The following is a 23974-nucleotide window of genomic DNA, read 5'->3' as shown; positions in this document are numbered from 1 at the left end:
GGCAGGCAGTGTGGAGCTGGCCTCTCTCTCCCCCCCTCCCTCCCTCTCTCCCCTCTCTCTCCCTCCCTCCCTCCGTCTCTCTCCCCCCTCCTTCTTCTCTCCCCCCTCCCTCCCTCTCTCCCCCCTCCCTCCCTCTCTCCCCCCCCCTCCCTCCCTCTCTCCCCCCTCCCTCCCTCTCTCCCCCTCCCTCCCTCTCTCCCCCTCCCTCCCTCTCTCCCCCTCCCTCCCTCTCTCCCCCTCCCTCCCTCTCTCCCCCTCCCTCCCTCTCTCCCCCTCCCTCCCTCTCTCCCCCTCCCTCCCTCTCTCCCCCTCCCTCCCTCTCTCCCCCTCCCTCCCTCTCTCCCTCCCCCTCCCTCCCTCTCCCTCCCCCTCTCTCCCCCTCCCTCCCCCCCTCCACCCCCCTCCCCCCCCTCCACCCCCCTCCCCCCCCTCCACCCCCCTCCCTCCCTCCCTCTCTCTCTCCCTCCCTCCCTCCTCCCTCTCTCCCGTTTAAATGTTTGGGACTGTCGCTCCTGCCTTTGGTGTTCTAGGAAGGGTCCATTAAAAGTCAATCCGCCGCCCCGAACTTGCTGCAACAGATACAAGATCGGAACGAACGGGATCTGGCGAGTGAGAAGAGTTGCACGTTGCAGTATCAATTTCCAGTCAGGGCGGTCCTGTGGGACATCCTCCCTTGATTGGGGGACCCGCTTGTCCAATGGCCTCAGGCCGTGGTTCAATCGGGCGCCCCTGGGGTCCTTGAAGCACCAATCAGTGCGGGAGAAGGCGGGTCTCGCGTGTGGGTCCCAGTGGGACTTGGACACACGCTGCTCCAGAGTGAAGGCGGAGGACTGCGAGGAGGGAGTTTCTGCACCTCGCCCTGTAAAACTCCTCGCCCTGTAACTCGGACTCCCTGCCGGCACCGGTGAGACTTTACACTCCATTTCTTTATTCAGAAGTGCTTTCACGTTATTTTTTAATGCTACTTTGGCAGAAAGTGAAAACATCCAGTTTTTTAAAAAAATACTAAGCCTGGATCCCTCTTTAATGTGAACAGTGGAAGTTAGAATGGAAAAAGCTACTAGCAACCAACAAGATTCCTTGTCGAGGAGTTCCCGGGCCACTTCTAAGGTTGAGGTTGCGAGGGGGCGAACAGTTGCCGATTGCAGTGTCAACTTCAAGATTGCACATAGCTCTATCGTATATGTTGAACGTTGAGGGGGTGGGGGGGGGGGGGGGATGACACTGTGTATATTCAAGAGGGAAAGGTTCATGCGTATTTTGGTGAATATGGTTCATAGTATGAAAAAATTTAAAAAAAATGCCCATAGCTCTGAAACAAGGGGCACAGGGGGAGGAGGTGTAATCACGGTCCCTGTGGTCACGTTCTGGGGTAAGGCGGCCAGATCCACGACTTTGCTTCGCTTCACTTGGAGAGTTGCGAGCACTTTTGGGCTTCTCCTTTAAGAAAGGATGGGCTGGCATTAGAGAAAGCACACAGGAGGTTCCCAAGGATGATTCCGGGAATGAATTTAGGAGAATGTGGGGGGGAAGATCCCATGGAAACATTTCAAATGTTGACAGACTTGGACAGAGTAGTTGTAGGAGGGTTGTTTCCCGGGGTGGGAGAGTCTAAGACAAGAGGGCATGACTTCAGGAATGAAGGGCATCCACTTAAAGCAGAGGTGGGGAGGAATTTCTTTAGCCGGGGGTGGTGAATTTGTGGCACTGGTGGTTGTGGAGGCTGGGTCACTGGCAGAGATTGATAAACCCAAGGTTATGGGGAGAAGGCTGGGCAGTGGGGCTGAATGGCCCCACTCATGGACTGCTCAGCACCTTCCTCATATCTTTGTCAGCTCCTGCTTTCGTTAAAAGTTTTACTTTGCCGTTGCAGTTTGTATTTCTTTTTCAAAGTCTTGTCAGCGTTACCTTTCTCCAGTCCAGGTGAGGGTGCCTGTCCTGTAAGCACATGACGCTAGTGAGGTGGTGGTAGATAGATATTGGCTTTGTGACAACCTCCCACGTCATTAATGTCAGATGTCTGGGATCCTAACAGGGCCTGCCTCATGGCATGATGTGGTTGGGGTTTGGGGGGGGGGGGAGGGGGCTCAGGAATTTAAAAATACCATCGATGCTAGAAATCCAAAATAGAAGCAAGCATTGTTGGAAAGAACCATCTGCTGGAGGAAGTCAGCAATATCTGAGGGGGAGAAAGGAATGGTCAAGGAGGGTTCTGATAAGAAAAGTCTGCCACTCCATCTCTCCCACTGAGTTCCTCCAGCAGATTGTGTGCTGCTCCAGATTCCAATGGTGCAGTCTTTGACAATGGTGCAGTTCTCCATTCAGCCTCTGTGGAGAGAGAAACAGGGTTGTTGCTTCAGTTCAGGAACATCTTTGAAGATGCAGAGTATGGGGGTCACACAAATCTCTCCTTTGTCACCATCCCCACTCATCTCTATATGTCACAAGATCACAAGACAAAGGAACAGAACCAGGCCACTAGGCCCATCCAGTCTGTTCCGTAAATCTATACTAAGCTACTCCACACTCGTTCCAATTTCCGGCCTTTTCCCCATATTCCTTGATGCCCTCACTAATGAGATACTCGTCTATTTCTTGTTTAAATACTCCCAGTGATCTGGCTTCCACTGGTGTATGTGACAGTGAGTTCCACAGATCCACGACCCTCTGGCTAAAGAAGTTTTTCCTACACTCTGTTTTAAATGGATAACCTCTGATTTTCAGACTATGACCCCTTGTCCTCAATTCACCCACCAAGGGAAACATCTTACCCGCATCCACCCTATCTAAACCTTTCAAAATATGAAAAGCGTCTATGAGATTTCCTCTCATTCTCCTATACCCCAATGAATACAACCCAGTATGCTCCCCAATATTAAAACTCTTCAGAAGCTCTGACCTCTTGACCAACCCATAAGACATAGAACATTACAGCCCAATATAGGCCCTTTGGCCATAATGTGGTGCCAACATAATTCCTACCAAAAAAAATACTAAATCATTACTACCTCGTAACCCTCTATTTTTCTTTCATTTTCATGTGCCTAAGACTCTCTTAAATGCCCTTAATGTTTCAGCCCCCCATCACCATCCCTGGCAAGGCATTCCAGGCATCCACAACTCTCTGTGTAAAATAGTTACCCCTGATGTCTCCCCTAAACTTTCCTGCCTTCACTTTGTACAGATGTCCTCTGGTGTTTGCTACTCCTGCCCTGGGGGAAAAAGTGCTGGCTGTCTATTTTATCTATGCCTCTCGGAATCTTGTAGATCTCTTTTAAGTCTCCTCTCATCCTTCTTCCCTCTAGAGAAAAGCCCTAACTCTGCTAACCTTGTTTCATAAGACTTATTTTCCAATCCAGGCAACATCCTTGTAGATTGCCTCTACACCCTGACAATAGCTTCTATATCCTTCCTGCAATGACGTGACCAGAACTGAACACAATATCCTCAACAATATTCAACTGAATATCATCTCACCAGAGATTTGTAGAGTTGCAACATAACCTCTCTACTCTTGAATTCAATCATCTGACCAATGAAGTTCAATATCCAATGGGCCTTCTTAACTATCCTATCAACCAGTGCTGCAATCTTGTGAGTGAGATGTATGGATTGGATCCCAAGGTCCCTCTGTTCCTCCACACTGTTAAGTATCCAACCATTAACCCTATACTCAGCCTTCAGGTTTGACCTTCCAAAATGCATCTCATAACACCCAGATCGAAAGCCATCTGCCATGTTTCCGTCCAACTCTGCATCCTGTCTATATCCTTTTGTAACCTATAACAACCTTCAGCTTCATCCACAACTCCTCCAACCTTCATATCATCTGCAAACATACTGACCCATCCTTCCGCTTCTTCATTCAGGTCCTTAATAAAAATCACAAAAGCAGGGGTCCCAGAACAGATCCCTGCGGCCCCTCCACTAGTCACTGACTTCCAGGCAGAAAACTTTTCATCCACTACTACTCTCTGCAGGCCATATTTTAATCCACACAGCCAAATTTCCGTCTTTAATCATTTTGCAAACCACTTGACCCACTGAGTACCCTCAGTTGTTAGTTTATCCTGCACCAGGTTCAGCTGTCTGCAGTCTCTTTTACCATTCTGTCCCAGGCACCCGTGCCTTCAACTGCTAACCCTGTCTCCTTCCTCAAACCTCTCTGCCTCCTCCCTTCCAAAAGACCCCCACAAACAAGATATTTGCTCACCTTCCTCAAGGGAAGTTGGAAATCAATGTTTATCTGCTAGCGCATCTGTGAAGCTGCTTGCGGCATTCATCTACACTAATGTGGCTGTGTCGATGGGAAGCGTTGTTATACCAAACCATCTGAAAGTGGGAAATTGATTGACGGCAATTGAACACTCAACAGGGAAATTAGATGGAACCTCCAATGGCCTTTGTTACAAAGGAGATCAAGTGGAAATGTAGGGAATTCTTGCTCCAAATGTGCAATGAATTGGTGAGATCACACTGGATCAAGATTTAGCCTCCTCATGAAATCACAAATATGTATTCACTGGAGTCAGTTCAGAGTAGGTGTATACAGTAAAGAAGTCCACATACACTATTCATTATGTTCTTGGAATTCAGGAGCCTGATGGTTTGGGGATAGAGCTGTTGCCCAATCTGGACATAAGGGCCTGAGTGCTGTGGTACCTCTAATCAGATGACAGAAGGGAGAACAGTTTACGTGAAGGGTGTGTGGAGACCTTCACATGTTTATTGCCTTTCGCCTGCATCGAGTGTTATAGATGCTTGTCACGGTAGGAAGAGAGCTTTTCCACTGGCTTCACTATCCTTATCAGGGTCTTGCGGTCCGAGGTGGTACAGTCACCAAACCAGGTGGTGATGCAGTTGCACAGGATGCCCTCGATACATCCTCTGTAGATTGTAGTGAGGATGGAGGGGGGGAGATGAACTTTGCTCAACAGGATGTAGGTGCTGCTGGGCTTACTTGGCTATGGAGCTGGTGTTAAGGGACCAGGAGAGATTCTCCGCCAAGTGCACTCCAAAGAAAACTCTGAGCCATCAATGGTCAGCAGAGCATTGTCCCCCACAGGCCCTCCTGAAGTCTCTTTACTGATTTAGCTGGTCACTGATGCTGTATACTCTTCCAGATTGATGTAGTCGCCACCCATTGCTGCTTCCTTGAACATATGCCAGTCAGTGCACTCAAAGCCGTCTTGAAGTGCAGGTTTTAACATGCTTCAGAACTGGGTCCTGGAGCATCTAACATGCGGTCCATATGTTACAATTAGAATTACTTGTGATCTGAGTATCCGAGGAGGGGGCAGAACAAAGGGTTGATAAGGAAGATCTTCTTCCCTCAAAGAGTTGGGAATCATTGGACCTCAACCTCTGAGAGCTGTGGATGGCCAGTCATTGTTCACAGTTAGGGTATCGGTTCACGCAATACTGCAACAGCGCCAGTGACCTGGGTTTGAATCCAGCTCTGTCTGTAAGGAGTTTGTACATTCTCCCTTTGTCTGCATGGGTTTCCTCCCACCCTTCAAAACCTGCAGGAGTTGTAGGTTAATGGGTGACACAGGCTCCTGGGCCTAAACGGCCTATTGCCATGCTGCATGTCTAAATTTAAAATATAAATCTTAAAAGTAGAGGAAAGCTAGAAAACGTCCACCAGCTTGTTAATTGAAGGATTATGCTTGGAACTCCCTTTGGGAATCAATATATTGTCAACCATGTGAAGGTCATAAAGCAGTGCTAAACCCTCCCCTCCTAATGCTTGCAATACTGAAACATCAGTTTTTTTGTTGCAGGAACTGTAAATGTGAATATTTACCTATATAATGATACCACCTCTTTTTCTGTCTTTATGGTCATTTTCATTGTTATTATTGTAGTCGGTGCAGCTTGCACACCCAAGTGTCTGCAGCAAGTAAGAATCTCTTTGCATCTGTACGTTGTACTTGTGTATATGACAATAAATTCATTTTGGACATTGATCACTTGCTAAAAAAAGGTCTTCTCCTTTCCTAAGGGCTGTGGCACACAGGAGGACCTCTGGTTCTGGTCTTCTTCAGAGTTATTGCTGGAGAACTTGAGGTTTCTGGATGGGAGGGTATGAACGATAAGGAGAGGTTGGACAATCTTGGGTTGATTACTCTAGAGCGTCGAAGGCAGTGGGGAGAATGGATGTGTGGCCGGCAGTATCTGACGCGGTGGGGGCACCCGTGCCTGTGGCAGGATGTGTGGGATGGCAGGGGTAGCCTGTGGCGGAGAGCAAGGGGCAGTGGGGGTATCCCATGCCTGTGACAGGGAGTGAGGGGCGGAGAGAGTAGCCTGTGGCAGGGAGCGAGAGGTGGCGGGAGTATCCAGACCCTTGGCAGGGAGCAAGGGGCACTGGGGGTAGCCCATGCCTGTGGAGGGGAAAGGTCAGGGGTGGGGGGACCTTACTAAAGCTCAGCCTCGGGCTCAGGGTGCACTTGACAATTGGAGTTCAGCGATTTCCAAGTACTCCACAAATAGGGAAACGTTGTGATAAATACTTAAAATGATGAGGCAGAGATAAGGTAGGCCTAACTTTATCCCAGGGTGAAAATGTCACATACTGAAGAACATGTTTGAAGATAGAACATTACAGCACAGTACAGGCCCTTTGGCCCACAATCTTGTGCCAACCCAAATATACCTAACAAAAAAAACCCTCTCCACCTCATAACCCTCTATTTTTCATTCATCTCCAGGGTAAGGGGGAGGAAAGTTTAAAGGAGATGTGTAGGGCAAGTTTTTTTACATAATGCCTGGAACGGGTTGCTAGGAGATGTGAATATGGAGAGAGAATAAAATGGTTTAAGGTGAATAGGTGCTTGATGTTAGGCAGAGACTTGTAGGACCAAAGAGCCTGTTTCTTTGCTATAATCCCTTGAATAATCTATGCTGATGTGGGAGATGCACTTTGTATTGCAAATGGAAAGTATTTGGACCACCAGAGTATTGTATTTTTAAAGTCTTGAAAAGCAAAAGAAAACCGTTGCTGGAAATCTGAACTAAAAACAGAAAATACTAAAAGTACACATCTGATCAAACTGTATCTATGGAGAGAGAGAAAGAGTTAATGTTCCAGGTTAATATCAGATGTAACAGAGTGACCTTTTGTAAAACCTTGCTTTCCGATTTATGGTTTTTAGACTGCAATGTTGGGAAAATCGCTGGAAAAAATTAACATAATTACTGGCAGTGTGGTCGTTCACGCTGGGCGCTTTTTTTATACTCCTGAGTGCAATTGCTCTGGGGGTTGGACGTGGATGATCGTCAACGAATTTTTCTGGCATGATTTACACTGCTGGCTTCCTCCAAAAAAAGTTGTAGGGGGCCTTCAGGCTAAATCACGGTGCAGGAATTGACTCCAAATTCCTGCACATTCCTTTTTACACTGCCCGTGTAGCAGCAAAATTCCTTGATTGTTTCGTTACAGGCCTGCAGTCTAAAACCCATAATTGCTGGTGAAACACCTTGGAGGGGAAAACCACCAGTGAGATTGCAACAGGAAACCTGATGGGCTGAATGGCCTCATTCCACTCATGTATCTTGAGGGGCTTCCCATCTTTTTTAACCCCTCTGGGAAGGTAATTCTACAACTTGTAAAGTTCAAGGATGTGTTCACTCAAGCCCAGCGTTCTGGACTGTTTCCAGATCTGTGTCAGCACAGATGGGCTACATGTCGTCTCCAGTTCTAAATCAAAGATGAATTCAAGTTCAGCTCAACTGGTTTGTCACGTGTTCTGAGATGCAATGGAAAGATTCATTTTGTGTGCTGTCCAGCGAGACAACTCATACATAGTACAGCAGAATGAAATCAGAATCTGGTTTATTGTCCTGAACTGGATTAAACCTGGCACACACAAATGCCAATGCCATTAAGGCATATGGATAGAAGCAGGCCATTCATCCTATCACCCTCATTCTGGCCAATGATGTTGGAGATCTACCAGTGACTCTCCTTCCACAATCTCTAGTAGTGTACTGCAGGTACTCAACATTCTTTGGGGGGAGGGGGGGGGTGGAATCCTGACCCTGCATCTATGTTTTCTCTGTCTCTAAAAGGTTTCTTGCAGTCTACCCAATCCGTTACCCTTCATCCCTTTATATACCACAATCATGTCACCTCTCCACCCCAGGAAAAATGGACTGAATCTCTCTAGTCTCCTCACAACTGAATTGCTCCACTCCAGGCCACTGCACCTTCTCCAGCCCTGTCAAGCCTTTCCTGTCATTTGGTGGCAGTGTTCCAGCTGAGGTCTGATCAATGGCTCCGAAAGTTGGAGCATAGCCTCCCCAGTTCTCTATTCAGTGTCCTGACTAATAAAGGGCAGTATCCCAAATCCCTTTGGAATCGCATTGTCTCGCTCACAATAAATATGAGACTTTTTTTTTTACAAATTTGAATTTGAGTTTGATTAACTTTAATTGAATTTGAGTGCATGGGAGCTTTTTAACGTTAAACATTTTTTTTTTATCACTCACTGTGAATGACAGCATTCAGCCTGTATGAGCTGGGATTTAGGAGCACAATATTTCAGATTTATTGTCTGAGTACATACATCACATCAGATACAACCTTGAGATTCGTTTTCCTGTGGGCCAGGCAGAAACTGAACTCATCATACTCGTATAAATGAGTCTCGAATTGAGTTTGTTGTTGAGGGGTCTGATGGTGGAGGGGTGGCAGCTATTCCTGAACCGGGTGGTGTGAGTCTTGTGGTACCTCTACCTCTTTCCTGACGGCAGCAGCGAGAAAAGAGCATGTGCTGGGTGGTGTGGATCCTTGATGATTGCTGCTGCTCTCCGAAGGCAGCGTTCCCTGTAGATGATCTCGACGGGGGGGAGGGTTTGCCACTGATGTCCTGGGCTGTGTCTACTACCTTTTGGAGGGCTTTATACTAGAGGAATGAGGGAGTACCTCATTAAAATATTTTGAAAATTGACAGAGTAGGTGTATAAAAAGGTTATTTCCCACAGTGAGAGAGTCTATGACAAGAGGGCACAACTTCAGGATTGGAGGGCATCCACCTAGGACAGAGATGTGGAGGAATTTCTTCAGCCAGAGGGTGGTAATTATATGGAATTTGTTGCACAGGTGGTCATGGAGGCCAGGTCATTGAATATATTTAAGGCAAAGATTGATAGGTTCTTGATTAGCCAGGGCATCAAAAGTTATGGGGAGAAGGCTGGGCAGTGGGGCTAAGTGGGGAAAATGGATCAGCTCACGATTAAATGATGGGACAAACTCGATGGGCTGAAGAGCCTACTTCTGTTCCAATGTCTTATGGTCTTAATATCAAAGATATTCACAATCGCTCAGTGAAGCCAATAACACTGGCAGCTCTGAAATCTGCTGAATCTTGGTTAGGATCTCACCAGCTGTTATCGCCATTGTGTGAGAGCAGCTGGCACTGAGGGAACCTCCTACTGCTCCTTCCAAAGCGCTGGGAGATAAAACACAAGGGGACAAGGGACTGTGCCTTGGCCAATAGACTACCTACTTCATTGACCTGGGGTTCAAGGTCAGCAACAAAAGCAACAACATTTGTTAAGTTTTAAATTTATTTTTTGCATACATTTATTTTGGATAGCCATGTCTATCTGTCGATTGTGCGTAGGGTGTGCTGCGTGTCTGTGCATGTTTGCTCTATGGTCTGGAGATGCGCTCTTTCTTCGGGTTCTCTGTACAATCAGATGGCAAAATCCTTGGACTTAAATCGATGAAATTACTCATGGACAGATACATGTTTGGAGAGTTTAGAAGGGCACGTGCCAAACACAGGCAAATGGGACAAGCTAAGATGGGCATCATGGCCAGCATGGATGGGTTGGGCTAAAGGGGCTGTTTCCGTGGTACACCTACTTATGACGGTTGCCTCAAAGAAATGACATCTCAAACATTCTACGTATTGAGATGTTAGTGCAAGTACATCTAAAGCACAAAACATTGATTTGGAAATTTTAAATTAATTTTTTTTTTATCTTTAGGCATACAGCATAGTAACAGGCGCTTCTGTCCCATGAGCCTGTGCTCCACACATACCCCAATTAACCTACAAACACCGTATGTTTTGAAGGGTGGGAGGAAGCCAGAGCACCTGGACGAAACCTATGCTGTCACGGGGAGAATGTAAAAACTCCTGACAGACAGTGTGGGGTTCGAACCCAGATTGCTGGCTCACTGCTACACTCACCATGAAACCCTGAAGAAATGTGTTTTCTTATTTTAAAGAACCATCTATAAAGAATCAACTCCCATGTAGATAAAATTATTTCCTTTGCAGCAGATAGTTTGCTGTGCAGTAATTATTTTAACAAATATTACAGCTGCAGATTGAATTTTAAAGAGCAAGAATGATCTGTAAATAGTTTCATGTATGTTCAAGTGATTTCCCCTGATTGCAGTGGGGAAGATTGGAAAGAGCAGAACTTTATCCACTCGTAGTCTCACCGGGACTCCTGTCAGTCATCATGAAAACCCCAGCCCTGCTATCAGTTTCATATTGTGAGAATGGCAAACCCCAACAGTTCCATCGTCATCAAGTCCGTGGCCAATTAGAGTCAACAAACTTTCCGTCAAAATGTTTGATGAAAAACCAGTAAGTGTAAAGCATGGCAGAAAAAGAATGAGTCATTGTACAACAGGAATTATTGCAATGCAACAGAGAAAGAGTGTTACCATTGTCACTTCTTATGAAAAGCTGATTTGGAAAGGATAAATGTCTCATTTGTGAAAGTGGACCTAAGATTACTTGACAAATAAATGCAAATATGGTTAGAAATGTCACCTTGCTTTATTGTTGCTTTGAAAAGCATAAGAACTCCATTACAGCAAGGGGCACTGTCACCCGCAGCGAGCCTCACCACGAAGGAGTCTGCTGTGTAGCTCACAGATTACATAGTTATACTGACAATTTCTAACTTTCCAGAACATTTGAACAGACTTTCCATACAAATACGTGTTTCTTAGGATCTGCCTTACCCAATGGTTAATAGACTTTTACGGTCTTTGCCAAATAAGGAGTTATTGTTTTTCTTCACAATCGGATTTAGCCTTGCTGAACTTCTATTTTTGTCAATATTTCAAGACTCACATTCTCAATTAAGTGTCAGTGATTGTTCATGTATTTCATTTGCATTGCCAGCCAGAATTGCTGTCTGTAGCACAATTTCCCCTCCCCCATCCCCTGCCTCCTACCCCCAATGGATTAGTCACGCTCATGTTTAAAATATTTATCTCATGGCAGATTTGCAAGTGAAATTTAACCTCCACCTCATTGCTGGCCACTCCATTTTCTCATGAGTTCGGGCGTAACTGGGGTGAGCCTCAAGTAAAACTCTGGAAATTTAAAACTTTTTAAATTTAGTGGGCTTTTATCTGCATGCATGCATAAGTGCCACAGATGCACAGCGGCAACCATACGGTATGTTTTCCATGTCCGAAAAGTTTGGGACCGGATGTTTTTTCGGTTAACTGGATTTTTCAGACAACTGAGTAATGGCTTTAAGCAGCGTCAGTGGAATACTTGCATCGGTTAATGGAAGAAAACGAAAGATCAGCCATCGCCAATCCCCACCACCGTTGCCCACCCGGGAGCCCGAGGTCCCTGCTCCTGCCGGGGAGCCTGCACTCGTTGATAACAGCGGGACAGTGAAGAACCAAATACAGTGGAGAGTGAAGAAGAAATGGAAAGAGAGAGGGGAGGGAGTTACCTGAACCAAGGACAATCTCTTGACCCGCCTCCTTCCTCCAGTCGCTCACTGATGGTTCACATGTTCCTCTGAGATGGCATCCAGCCATTCAGTGTCTGTCTTCCTGGCTGGTTCCGACTTCTACTGTTACCAAACTGGCACAAACAACGCATCAGAGCCCCACATCAGCACGTCGGGGAAAATTGGCTTTTCAACTTGTAACGTCATGTTGGAGCTGGAAAAAAGTTTGGATAATTGAACTTTTTGGTTAATTGAATTTCAGAAATGGGGAAATATACTTGTATATCAAACGTATTTATAAACCCATAATAATGGATCCTGAAGTAGATAAACTTTGTTGTGTGAAGAGAAGGAAGAATGCATTGAAGCTGAGTAATTAAGAATCTAGGACGTGGAGTGAGCAATACTGCTCTAATGGAAACACACGACGTCGGAAAGTCTACTATTTACAATATGAAAAAGACTACTGCAGAAAAGTCCTTGGAAACAAGTTATTAAATCTGTGGAACGGAACCATCACTTCAGCCTTCACAACCTTGTGCATCCACACATGGTGCAGAATAATCTTGTCACAGAGAAATAAACAAGTTAATATTCAAAAATGTTTTTTAAAAAGTAAAAGAAGTGTCATTAGGGCAGCAGATGCAGTGGGAGCTGCAAGGGTCCCGTCCACAAGCCTTGCAGTTTTATTCTTCCTTCAATTTTCAAGATACTGCCTGAGAATCTGGAAAATCTAGACTGACCCAGTCCCCGAGCATTCTGGATTTTCAGACTTCTTCTATAATCAGGTCATCAAATTTTTTGTCATCTGATTGTACAAGAACAACCTGAAGAGACATCGTTCTCTGATCCTCGGTGAAAAACACACAGACACACGACCAGACATAACACACATACAGACAAGCAATTCTTATCCAGGACAAGTATTCATCTATACAAATTTTTTTTTAAAATATTTGTTTTGTGAATCTGAGAGTCTCAGATGGTTAGTGTGAGTAGTTCCTTTGGTCGTTCAGCCTTCCTGCTACCTGAGTCCTTTCAGAAGTTTCTGCTTTTATTACAGAGTGGGCAACGTTGGCAGAATAGACATGTGGAGTCTTTTTTGAAAAGTAAACATCGGCTGTTCAAACAGGATGTGTGCTAACCACCACACAAGGAAGTATACAGGAAGTCTCAGTATATTAAATATAAATTGTGAACTGTCATCACCATGGCTGTTAGCTGTACCAGCAACAGTTACTCCACTTTTGCAAACTGCTTATTTTGCCATTTTAAAAATAAAAAAAAAAATCTTCCCACCTTCCATCTATTTTTCCTTGGAGTCCATCTTCAACACCAATGGTGTTTAAACTTTTTCTTTCCACTCACGTGCCTCCTTAAGGAATCTCTATGCCATTGGTGCTCTGTCATTAATAAGGGATTGCTTAAGGTGGTATGTGAGTGGAAGGAAAAAATTTGAAAGCTACTCTTCTACACATACCAGTCATGAACAAAAGGAAACTAAGACCTAAGAAAGATTTTATTCCTGTAACTTCTTGGCCTCAAGGTGGCCCAAGCATGCTACAGTCAAAGAAGTCTTTTGTGAAATGGGGTCAACGTTATAATGTGCAAAACATGGCAGACAATATCGACACAGCAAACTCCCGCCATATGATTGATCTGAACATCAGTTAAGGAATAAATATGAACTCCAGGGCACAGGAAAAAAGTTCTTTGCTGTTTTTTGACAGGAAAGGACCTATAAAATCTCAATCATACTCGCTTCTTCCCCTTCCCTTCAGGCAGAATGTCTATGAGCTTGAAAACACACACCTTCAGATTATTTCCTGCTGTTATCAGATTCTTGTAAGCGATGATCTCTTGATCTCCCACCCCCTGCCCACGTTGTCGCCCTTGCTGTCTACTAATTGAACTTCTTTCTGTCACTATATTCTGCAATTTTATTAAATACCTGTTGTATTTAAGAATGTGTTGCCATGCCTGGATCGCACACAAAACAAAGTCGTTCACTGGATCTCGTGATGCATGACAATCAAGTGTTCAGTTCAATTCTTCAAAATTATGCCATTGCATCTGGTGATGCTTTTAGTTCAAGAGCTCAATGTTGGTGAGGTAATTGGAATATTAGTGGTTCCAACATTAATGCAATAATAAAGTGCGTGGGATAGTGTATCCGCTTAGTTTCCATTATCACTGGCTGCTCAGGAACCTGGTGAGGTGAAGCCCACTCAGCTTTCATTCCCTGAAATTAATGCAAGAATTAATTGGATGTGTTCCAAAAAAATAGGTGGGCATTCCCCTCTTGCAGATTAAAGGCTCGCTAACAGAAAGGTAGATCAATTCACTCCGTATTAAATAGATGCGATTGCTATGCATATATAACCTGTGTGCAGGGTTTTTTTATAGGATCTCAGTGTCGCCAGCATTCAGTCACACTTCTAGTCACTTTCAAGAACAAGCTGCCTTCTTCAACAGCTCAGTCCACCTGATAAAGAGGCTCTCGCTGTAAGGTTTGGTCGGGAGTTTGGGAATTTATAAAGAACTGTGTGCATTAATGAAGAACTGGCGATACATTTCCAAGCCAGGATGGTGTTTGACTTAAACAAGTGGTCCCCACCTGCTCCTGTCTCTTGCAGCAGAGGTTGCGAGTTTTGGGTTTCGACGATGCTGATGGAGTTGCAGTGCCTTCGGTCGATGCAAGTACTGCAACTGGTGTGCACAGGTCTTGGAAGAAAGGAACAACAGGCAACACTCCCCCTCCCCTCCCCCATTCACTCCACTTTCCAACTTGCGCCCTTGTAGTTGGTGAGTTGGTAGACGGGGCTTGATCATGTAGTCCGATTTCTACAGTTTGCAAGTAGGCCCAACTTCTCCATGCCCACCAAGCTTTTTACCTACACCAATCCCATTTGCCTGCTGTGGCCCAAATCTCTCTCAGCCTTCCCATGGGCAGTGAGAATGCTGAACGACCAAAGGAACTCCCCCCACTAACCATCTGAGAGTCATAAGGCTTTTTCAGGTGCATTCTACGCTAAGAATGCGCCTGAAGAAGCAGAAGCGGCCCTTTAAATTGTCATTCAGGTGGCAGGATTTAAAGCGCAATGTCGGCCACCTGAAGGACGCAGCTGCACAGGATGCGGCTCTGAGCACACTCCGGCTCCTGCCCAGTGTCAGCTGTGATCAGCAGCCTGACCCTTTAACATCCGCTTTCAGCCAGATGCATTCAGGTGGCTGAGGGAGCCGCTGAGCTGATTATCCCTTTCGGAAGAGGGTTTCATACCTCGCCTCGAGTGCCTCCTGCACATTCAGGTGGCCTCAAAACAGCCGCATATTGTCTAAACATGAGGCTTTACATGCGGGGCAATTGGCCACCTGAAAGTGCCTATATTTACTGAACAATATTTATTTATTTATCTGCTATGGGGATTGATAAATGTCGGATAAAGGAATTTTCCAGTTGTTGGAGATTCTGTGTTGCACGATTGGTGAACTAACCGCTAGAGACCGCCAATTTTAAACTTTCATATTTTTTACTTATTGATTTTCCACGCATGTGTGTGTTACGTCTGGTTGTGTGTCTGCATGTGTTTACACTGAGGACCGGAGATCGCTGTTTCTTGTATTTGTACAAATGGATGATAATAAGCTTGAAGTCCAATTGACCTCCATCCCCCCCATACGTTTTGAAGGGTGGGAGGAAACTGAAGCACCTGTCCATCCAATTGTCTAAATGCTTTTTAAATATTGCAATTGTCCTTGCCTCTATTGCTTCCACTGGCAGCGTATTCCACAGACCTATCATCCTCCATGAGAAAAAAATTTGCCCCTTAGGTCCCCTCTTAATCTTCCCTTCTTAATCTTCCCCCTTTCACCTTGTATGCCCACTAGTTTTAGAGCCCCCTAACTTTAGGGGTGGGGGGGTGGAAACTATGACCATTGACCTGATTGACACAGCTCAGAATTTTTAAGACCATCCCTCAGCATCCAATGCTGCAAGGAGAAAGGGCCCAGACAATCCAGCCCCATGATGCCATGTTTCCATCCTCATGTGATTATGAATCAGTCTTGTCAGGATAACCAGGCATATAAAATAATTCCTCCAGATAAGTTTCTGGTCCTAGATGGCAACCAGATCAGAACTGATGAGAGGTAACCAACCTGAAACATTCACTCTCCTGCCTGACGTGCTGAGTGTTCCTTCATTCTGTATTCGTTTCAGATTCTTGACATTCGTATGAAACATAAGTAGGAGTCGGCCATTGAGCCTGCTCTGCCATTCAGTAAGGACGTGGCTGATCTGGCCGTGGACTCCGCTCCATCTACCTGCCTTTTCCCTGAATTCCCTGAATATGCAAAATATAGATTTATCTGTGACTTAACTACATTTAATGAGGCCGCTTCTACTGCTTTCTTGGGCAGAGAATTCTATAGATTCATTGCTCTCTGGGAAAAGCGGTTCCACCTCCATCCTCTGAATTTCAAATTTCAATTTTTGGTAATCAGAGGGGTAACCAGGTCCTTCTGGCCCACAAGCCCATGACGCCCAATATACCTCAATTAACCTACAAACCTCGTACATTTTGAAGGGTTGGAGGAAACCCACATAGACACAGGGAGAACATACAAACTCCTTACAGACAGTGCGGGATTCGAACCCTGGTCGCTAGCCCTGCATATGCATTGTTTGCCTGTATATGTGTTACATCTAGTTGTGTGTCTGCGTGTTTTGCACTGAGGACCGGAGAACAATGTTTCGTCAGGTTGTTCTTGTACAATCAGATGACAATAAACTTGAACAATGTTGTGCTGACCACTATACTAACTATGCCGACCAGATTCTTGAGGCAATGTCCCGTGTTCTAGTCTCACCTACCTGTGGAAACCATTTTCCTGCCTCTGTCTTTCATCCATGTCTTGGCTTCGTGAATGAAGATTTCGGAAGGGGGCTGTCCACGTCTGCTGCAGGCTCACTGGTGTTTGCCGAGGCCAATGCGGGACAGACCTGCCCGGCTGCAGCGGCTGCGAGGGAAATTCTGATCGGAGTTTGATGCTGCTGTGTCACGGTTCTTCCTCTGTCTCCATTTGTCCTCAAGGCCAGGCCTGCGTGCATCCTTGAAGGAGGAGACAGACTGATGAATTGTTTGTCACCAGGCCGTGCGATCAAAGGCTGGAGCGATGGTCTATGTGACAGGCACCAAGCGATTTCTCAGAGAGCACTTGTACCTTTTTTTGGAGCCCCTCTGTTACGGTGGCCAGTGGGAGAGTTAGCTGTACAGCATAATCTTGGGCAGCCAATGATCCTCCATCCTAGAGACACACTCTGCCCAAGTCTTCAACAGCATGGTCTTGATGCTGGTAAACTCCACCTGTTCGAGGACCAATGTAGGTGACGAAGTCACTCCAGTGGACGTTGAGGACAGTGCGGAGGCAGTGCTGGTGGAAGCTCTCAAGGAGTTGTAGGTGGTGACGGTAGGTGACCCATGACTCGGAGCCGTACAGGAGGGTGGTCAGTACAATGGCTCTGTACACATTGATCTTTGTGCCTTTCTTCAGATGCTTGTTGTTCCGGACTCTTGTACAGCGGCCGAATGCACTGTTTGCCTTTTCTGTTGTCAACTTCTTTATCGTTCTTTGCATCTGACGAGATGGTGCACCCCAGGTAGCTGAGTTGGTGGACTCCCTTCAGCATCCTCTTGCCAATGGAAGGAAGGATGGTGCTTTTCCTGAGGTGCGGGCTGATGGAGAACTTCTGTCTTCTTCAAGCTGACTTCCAGAACAAAGAACTTGGCAGCTTTTGCAAAGCAGGTTGTTGTACATTGCAGGGCTGTCTCAGGGCAACAAGGGCAGCATCGTCAGTGAAGAGCAGCTCTCGAATGAGTTGCTTCAACTACCTTTCATGATACGCCAATATTTGCCTTTAATGTACACCAACGTTCCATTTCTGCTTCCCCTTGATCTCCTAAATTCATTCTGCGACATCCGTTTTGAGTGACTCAAGATCCTGACTCTGTCCTTTGCCTTGACCAGATTGAAGCTCTTTGGCACCCAACCCCCTCCCAACCCAGAATCCACCCTTGCTTTTCACTCTCATCATAATCTCGCTCTTGTGCTCTTAATCATGGGATACTCAGTCACAAATGTTTCAATGACGGCACCTTTAGAAAGTTCAATTGTGCTTTTTGTTTCACATTAAAAAAATAATTACAGTAAGCTCTTTGCTCACCACCTGCTGACAAACTGCATTTCTTTCCATGGATTTGTTGTAAGTGGGACGGATTTTTATGAAACCCTTTAATCTATTTGCAGGTAAATGTTAGTGCTAATTTGAAGACATTTATTACCAAGTTATCACCATGGTAATATGCTTGCAGCTTTTAGGTGAATATGCAGCCACTCCCAGAGTGCTAACGACCCTGCAGGGGATCCTTGGTCAGTGGCAACCCTCTCATATGAGACATGTTAATGTGCTCTTCACTGAACCATGGGTAATGCTTGATGTGTGAAGAACAAGCAGATGGATTTCCACCCACTCTCCAAAAAAAAAGAACTTGAGAGATTTATTTCACGAAACAACTTCTTGCTCTGCTCCCTCCTAGGTCTGTGAATCCCTGTGCCTGTTCTTGTCTGGACGATTGAAAATGGTGTGCTCTATCAGTGAGTTCACCAATTAAATGCATTGCCCTCCTGACAGACATTCATAAACACTCATTCAGTCTCCAGGTTCAGGAAAAGTTTTATTTACAAGCTGATTCCAGCCATGTGCTACACCACGGTCCAGGGCCCCAAAAAGGCTTGTCAAGTGAAGCAACACTTCACCTGGACATCCACAGGACATAGTTGCTGCATCTGGTACTCCCTTTGTGGGTTTCTCTACATCGGAGAGACCCGTTCACAGATTGAGAGATCACTTTGCTGAGCATCTCCTCTGTCCACAACAACTGCGACCTCCCAGAAGCCAACCATTTCAATTCTGAGTCACACCCCCATGTCTGTTTGTGGCCTTGGGTACTGGCCCACCCTGACCACCCGCAGATTGGAGGAACAACACCTTATTTTCCATCTGGGCATTCTCCAGCTAGATGGCCTTAACATCGACCACATTGAGACTGGTTGAAGAAAAAACACAAAATGCTGGAGAAGCTCAGTCAGTCAAACAGATGACGGGCTCAAGCCCAAAACGCCCTTTGCTCCATGAAGGTCACTGACTTGCTGAGCTTCTCCAGCACTTTGCGTTTTTACTAAAAAAAAAGGAAGGTTATTGGCATATGTAGGGAAGGGCTGTATTTATCTGGACCCACTGCACTTCGCTAATCGTCACAACCGCTCCACAGCAAATGCAATATCACTGGCTCTCCACTCAGTTCTGGATCACCTTGAAAACAGCATTTCATACATACAGCTACTCTTCATCGACTACAGCTCGGAGTTCAATACTGGTCAAGAAGCTACAAACTCTAGGCCTCTGTACCCCATTCTGCAACTGGATTCTTGATTTTTTCATCGGAAGACTACAGCCAGTACAAATTGGAAACAACGTCGTCTCCTCACTGATCATCAACATAGGCGCACTCCAAGGATGCTCTTCTCATTAAACACCCATGACAGTGCGACCAGGCACAATTCCAATGCTATCTACGTTTGCCGATAACACCACAGTTGTCAGAAGAATCAAAAACAGCAACGAGGAAGTGTACAGGAGGGAGATGGATCAGCTCGCTGAATAGTGTAATGACCACAACCTTGTGCTTAATGACAGCAAAACCAAGGAGATGATTGTAGACTTCAGGAGGAAGTCGGGGGAACACGACCCAGTCCTCATCAAGGGCTCAGTAGTCAAGATCTTCAAATTCCTGGGTGTCAACATCTCCAAGGATCTGTCCTGGAGCCTCCACATTGATGCAATTTCAAAGAAGGTTCACCTTGGTGAGGTGTCTGAGGCGGTTCAGTAGGTCACTGAACACTCTCATAAATTTCTACAGGTGTACCATGGACAGCATTCTGGCTGGTTGCATCACTATCTGGTACGAACGTGCCAACTCTCAGGACAAGAATAAACTCCAAAGGGTTGTTAACTTGGCCTGCACCAGTCTTCACTCCATCCAGGACATCTACGTGAGGTGGAGTCTTTAAAAAAGCAGCCTCTATCCTTATAGACCCCCACCACCCAGCCCACACCCTCTTCGGGAACCTGGAGATGAGCACCCAGTGGCACAAGGATGGCTACTTCCCCTCCTCCATCAGATTCCTGAATGATCAATGAACCAAAGTCACTGCCTTATTTTTCATGCACTCATTATTATTATTATTATTTTATTTTTGTCGTAAAAGTCATGATTGTCTATAATACGAATGTTTACACTTTGTCGCTGCTGCAAAACACCAAATTCTGATTCTGAGTAGGTTTCCTTACCTCTCCCCATCTCCTTTCACTGTCCAAAAATCAATTCTCAACTTTCCTCTCTCCTGTCCTCTTACCATATTCAATCAACACCTTTTGTCTGTAGTCCTCCTCCTCCCATTCTTCCCCATCCCCTTTTTTCCCCTCAGCCTTTAACACACACACCTGTCTATTTTTGATCACACCTTGAGGAAGGGCTCAAGCCCAAAACGTCGGTCATGTATCGTTACCTCCTATGGACGCTGTGAGACCAGCTGAGTTTCTCCAGCACCTCTGTGTTTTGAGGACAACTAGAACTTCATGTTCGAGGGCACAGGCCTTCCACTGCTTTTGCTCTCCTGAGGCAACAATGAAAGCATACATTACAAATGTGTCACGTGGAACAATTAATCTGCACAAAGTGCGTCATAGCTCACCACATAAGGTAGCTTCAGTAGGAGCAAGGCTGAACGTGGACTGACGAACAACATTCTCTCCAAAAACTCTACTTTAAAACACTTGAAATCATTCAAACATCGACTGCACGAAACAGCTGACTCACTCGATACAAATGCTGGGCATTTGTGTAATCATTAGTTCAGGGAGGCTGAAAACGGAATTGCATGGTTTTTTTCTCTCTTCAACAAAATTCACGAATAACATTGTCCCAAAGAAGAAAGCAGGAGAGAGGGTTCAATAGACAGAGAAGTTTTTTCAGTGCTGACAATGTTTGACGTATCTAGGATCAATGGAAGCCTGGTGTTCAATGCGTGAACCTCTCGTTAATGCTTGGTCTTGTTGAGACAGGCAACAGAAAATTAGATTAAATGTAAATATTACGTTGGCCAGCATTTTTTTTAAATTTGTACATACAATACAGTAACAGCCCATGACACATAACTACACCCATGAGACCATTTAACCTCTAACCCCATATATCTTTGGAACCTCTGAAGAAACTGGAGCATCCCGAGAAAACCCACGCAGACACGGGGCGAGGGGGGGAGGGGGGAAGAACGTACAAAGTCCTTACAGACAGCACCAGATTCAAACCTGGCTCTATAATAGTGTGGCACTAACTGTGCTGCCTTTTGGGCAACCTCTGGAGGAGGGAGGCAGGCAGACGAACATCAATCAAAAATGAACTTCGTTCCTTTTGGTTTTCTTTACTTGATTTGCAGATGGGATAGGAACACAACGGGCACAGTGACTATTCATTGCTTGTTCCGTAAGAAGAGTTGAATGAAAAAATAGATGAATGAATTCAGAATAAGGTTTATTGTTATTAACATTTGTTGCTTTGTGGCAGCAGTATGTTCAGTTTTATCATCCTGAAACAGCGTTCTCTGGTCCTCGGTGTAAAACAGGCAGACACACGACCAGATACAATACACAGACTGTACATTGTTTGATAAATAGTAGAGTTTTGGATGGTTAGTGTGAGTTATTCATTCATCATTCCCATTGCCTGTGGGAAGAAGCTGTTCCTCAGCCTGGGAGTGCTGGCTCTGATCCTCCTGTATCTCTTTCCCGATGGGAGCAGCTGAAAAATGCTGTATGTGGGGTGGAAGGGGTCCTCGATGATTTTGCACACCCTCTTCAGACAACGATGCTGGTGAATCACTTTGATTGGGAGGGGGAGAGAGATTCCAGTGATCCTCTTTGCCGCTCTTATGGTCTTGTGGTTTGACCCCCGATCTATTTCTCTGCAGTGTTGGACTCTGGCTTTAACTTACTCTTAATTTTAGTCTATGTGTAGTCTGAGTCCAGCGCGTTCTTTGAATGAAGTGATAGGAGAAGGTATTCGGTTCAACAGTCAATTTATTACACAGCACAAGAATAAAACTTAACAGAGCTCTGGGTCAGTCTGTTAGTTCATAGGTCACCTGCCAGTGAGCTACTCCCCGAGACTGACCCCTATTGTCCAGTTGGTTCAGTTTATATAGGTCAACCTTATCATACAGAACAAAAGTTGGCTTCCTTTGCTAGATTTCATTATCATACAGAACAAAAGTTGTCTTCCTTTGCTAGATCTTTTTGCATAAGGGTTATCACAAGTCATCTCCTGTTTTGCAGATATCTGGGGTGTAGCACTCCCATGTTAATCCTCCTGGCCAGACTATCCCGTTGTGTTGATCAGAAATTACTTCATCCCCAGATATCTCTAATCACCATTCTGTTCTTGTCCTGCCAATTTCTGCTGTTCTCTTTAACACCTCCTCCTGCCTTAATCTTCCTCCTAGACTGGTTTTCCATTCCCTTTGATTCTTGCGGGCCATTCTTTGTTCTGATCTGGCCTGTGTCTCCTGTGCTACTTCCCACCTCCTTCAGTTGAGCATTCCTCCTAAATCGTTTTATGCATATCCTCTCCCTGTATCTTGGGAGCAGCCAATTTTGTTCAGCCAACTTTGCTCCATGCTGTGACAGCCACTTAGCCACATTCCTCTTTCCCTGACTCATGCAGTCCAAATAAACTTATTGATTAATCATTTATTTCATACTGTTTTAACCCCTAGATTCCATGCAGTAAATATACACTTATTAATTTATCATTTATTTCATACTGTTTTAACCCCTAGATTCCAACAGCAGCAACCGTACCGCACTGTGATGCAGCCGGCCAGGACATTCTCGATTGAGCTCCTACAGAAGGTTGATGTGATGGTGGCCGATAGCCCTGCCAACATCAGTCCTCTCAGAAAGTGCAGTCGCTGTTGCACCTTCTTAACAAGCAAGAGATATGTGTCCAGTATCACTCACTTGTTAAGTGGACTCCGAGTAACTTGGTGCTCTCCACTATCGAGCTGTTAATATGTAGAGGAGGGTGGTCGTTCCTGGTCCTCCTGAAACCACCATCATCTCCTTCGTCTTGTCCACATTGAGACTCGGGTTGTTCCTCTCGTGCCATTTCACGAGATTTTCCACCTCTTCTCTGTGGTGCGACTCCCAGAGAAATGTTTTGTGAAAGTGCTGGGTTTCCTTTTTGACATACTAGATTACAGTCACTGATAGATTCTACAAGCTGAATTTGAATAATGCTTCGTTGCATCCCACATTGCAACTGGACACATAATTCAAAGCTGTTGTTCTTGTGGATTGACCTACGATTTCACTGACACCACAGTGGATGTTCTTAAAGTTACTACGCAAATTTCACCCAGCCAGAAAGACATTCAGGCGAAATTCTTTCATTTGCAGTTCAAAGCAGTTACGTTATTATTTGGAATTTAATAAAGAATCTGTGAAGAAGATGCAGAAGCTTGAAGGTCAGCACCTCTGGGTACAACAACAGCCTTTATCCAACAGCCATCAGGTACTTGAATCAAAACTTATTGTCATGAACAAGTCGTGAAATTTGTAGTTTTGCGGCAGTGTCACAGGGCAAACATAAACCGCACCTTAAAAATAGTGCATGAAAAGTCAGTGAGGCAGGGTCTTTGGCTCATTGATCATTCAGGAATCTGATGGTGGAGAGAAGCTGTCTTTGTGCCGCTGGGTGCTCATCTTCAGGCTCCTGTACCTTTTTCCCAATGGTAGCAGAGTGAAGAGGGCAAGGCATGGCCTGGGTGGTGTGGGATCTTTCTTAAAGCATTGCGTCTTGTAGATGTCCTTGATGGAGTAAAGTCTGGTGTCTGGGATGTCGCTGGCCGAGTTAACAACCCTCTAGAGTTTTTTCCTTGTCCTGAGCACTGGCACCTCTGAACCAGGTAGTGATGCAACCAGCCAGAATGCTCTCCAACCTGTAGAAGTTTTTGAGAGTCTTCAGTGACGTACCAAATCTCAGACACCTCACAAAGTCTAGCTGCTGATGAGCCTTCATATCATGATTGCATTGACATGGAGACTTCAGGACAGATCCTCAGAATCGTTGACACC

The 23974-nt window shown here is 45.4% G+C and overlaps 1 protein-coding gene across 10 annotated transcripts in view; it reads left to right on the top strand.

Annotated features, from left to right (window-relative positions):
• The window catches only part of prkcq (protein kinase C, theta), a 97224-nt gene that overhangs the window by 13482 nt on the left and 59768 nt on the right, over positions 1-23974 (top strand). For 3 of the 10 annotated variants that reach the window (XM_069910087.1, XM_069910080.1, XM_069910081.1), the window contains one exon: positions 10414-10607. The exons of 2 other annotated variants lie outside the window; for them this stretch is intronic. The gene's annotated coding sequence lies outside the window, so the exon portion shown is untranslated. Of the gene's footprint in view, positions 1-459; positions 905-1318; positions 1373-1798; positions 1924-7441; positions 7593-10413; positions 10608-23974 lie in introns of those variants that run through there. 5 more of the 10 variants (XM_069910085.1, XM_069910079.1, XM_069910086.1 and 2 more) reach the window with 5 other exon arrangements.

This window comes from Narcine bancroftii, chromosome 13 (genome assembly GCF_036971445.1).
Source record: "Narcine bancroftii isolate sNarBan1 chromosome 13, sNarBan1.hap1, whole genome shotgun sequence".
NCBI classification, from domain to species: Eukaryota; Metazoa; Chordata; class Chondrichthyes; order Torpediniformes; family Narcinidae; genus Narcine; species Narcine bancroftii.
Note: the sequence above shows the minus strand (reverse complement) of the source record. Positions and strands in the feature narration are given on the sequence as shown.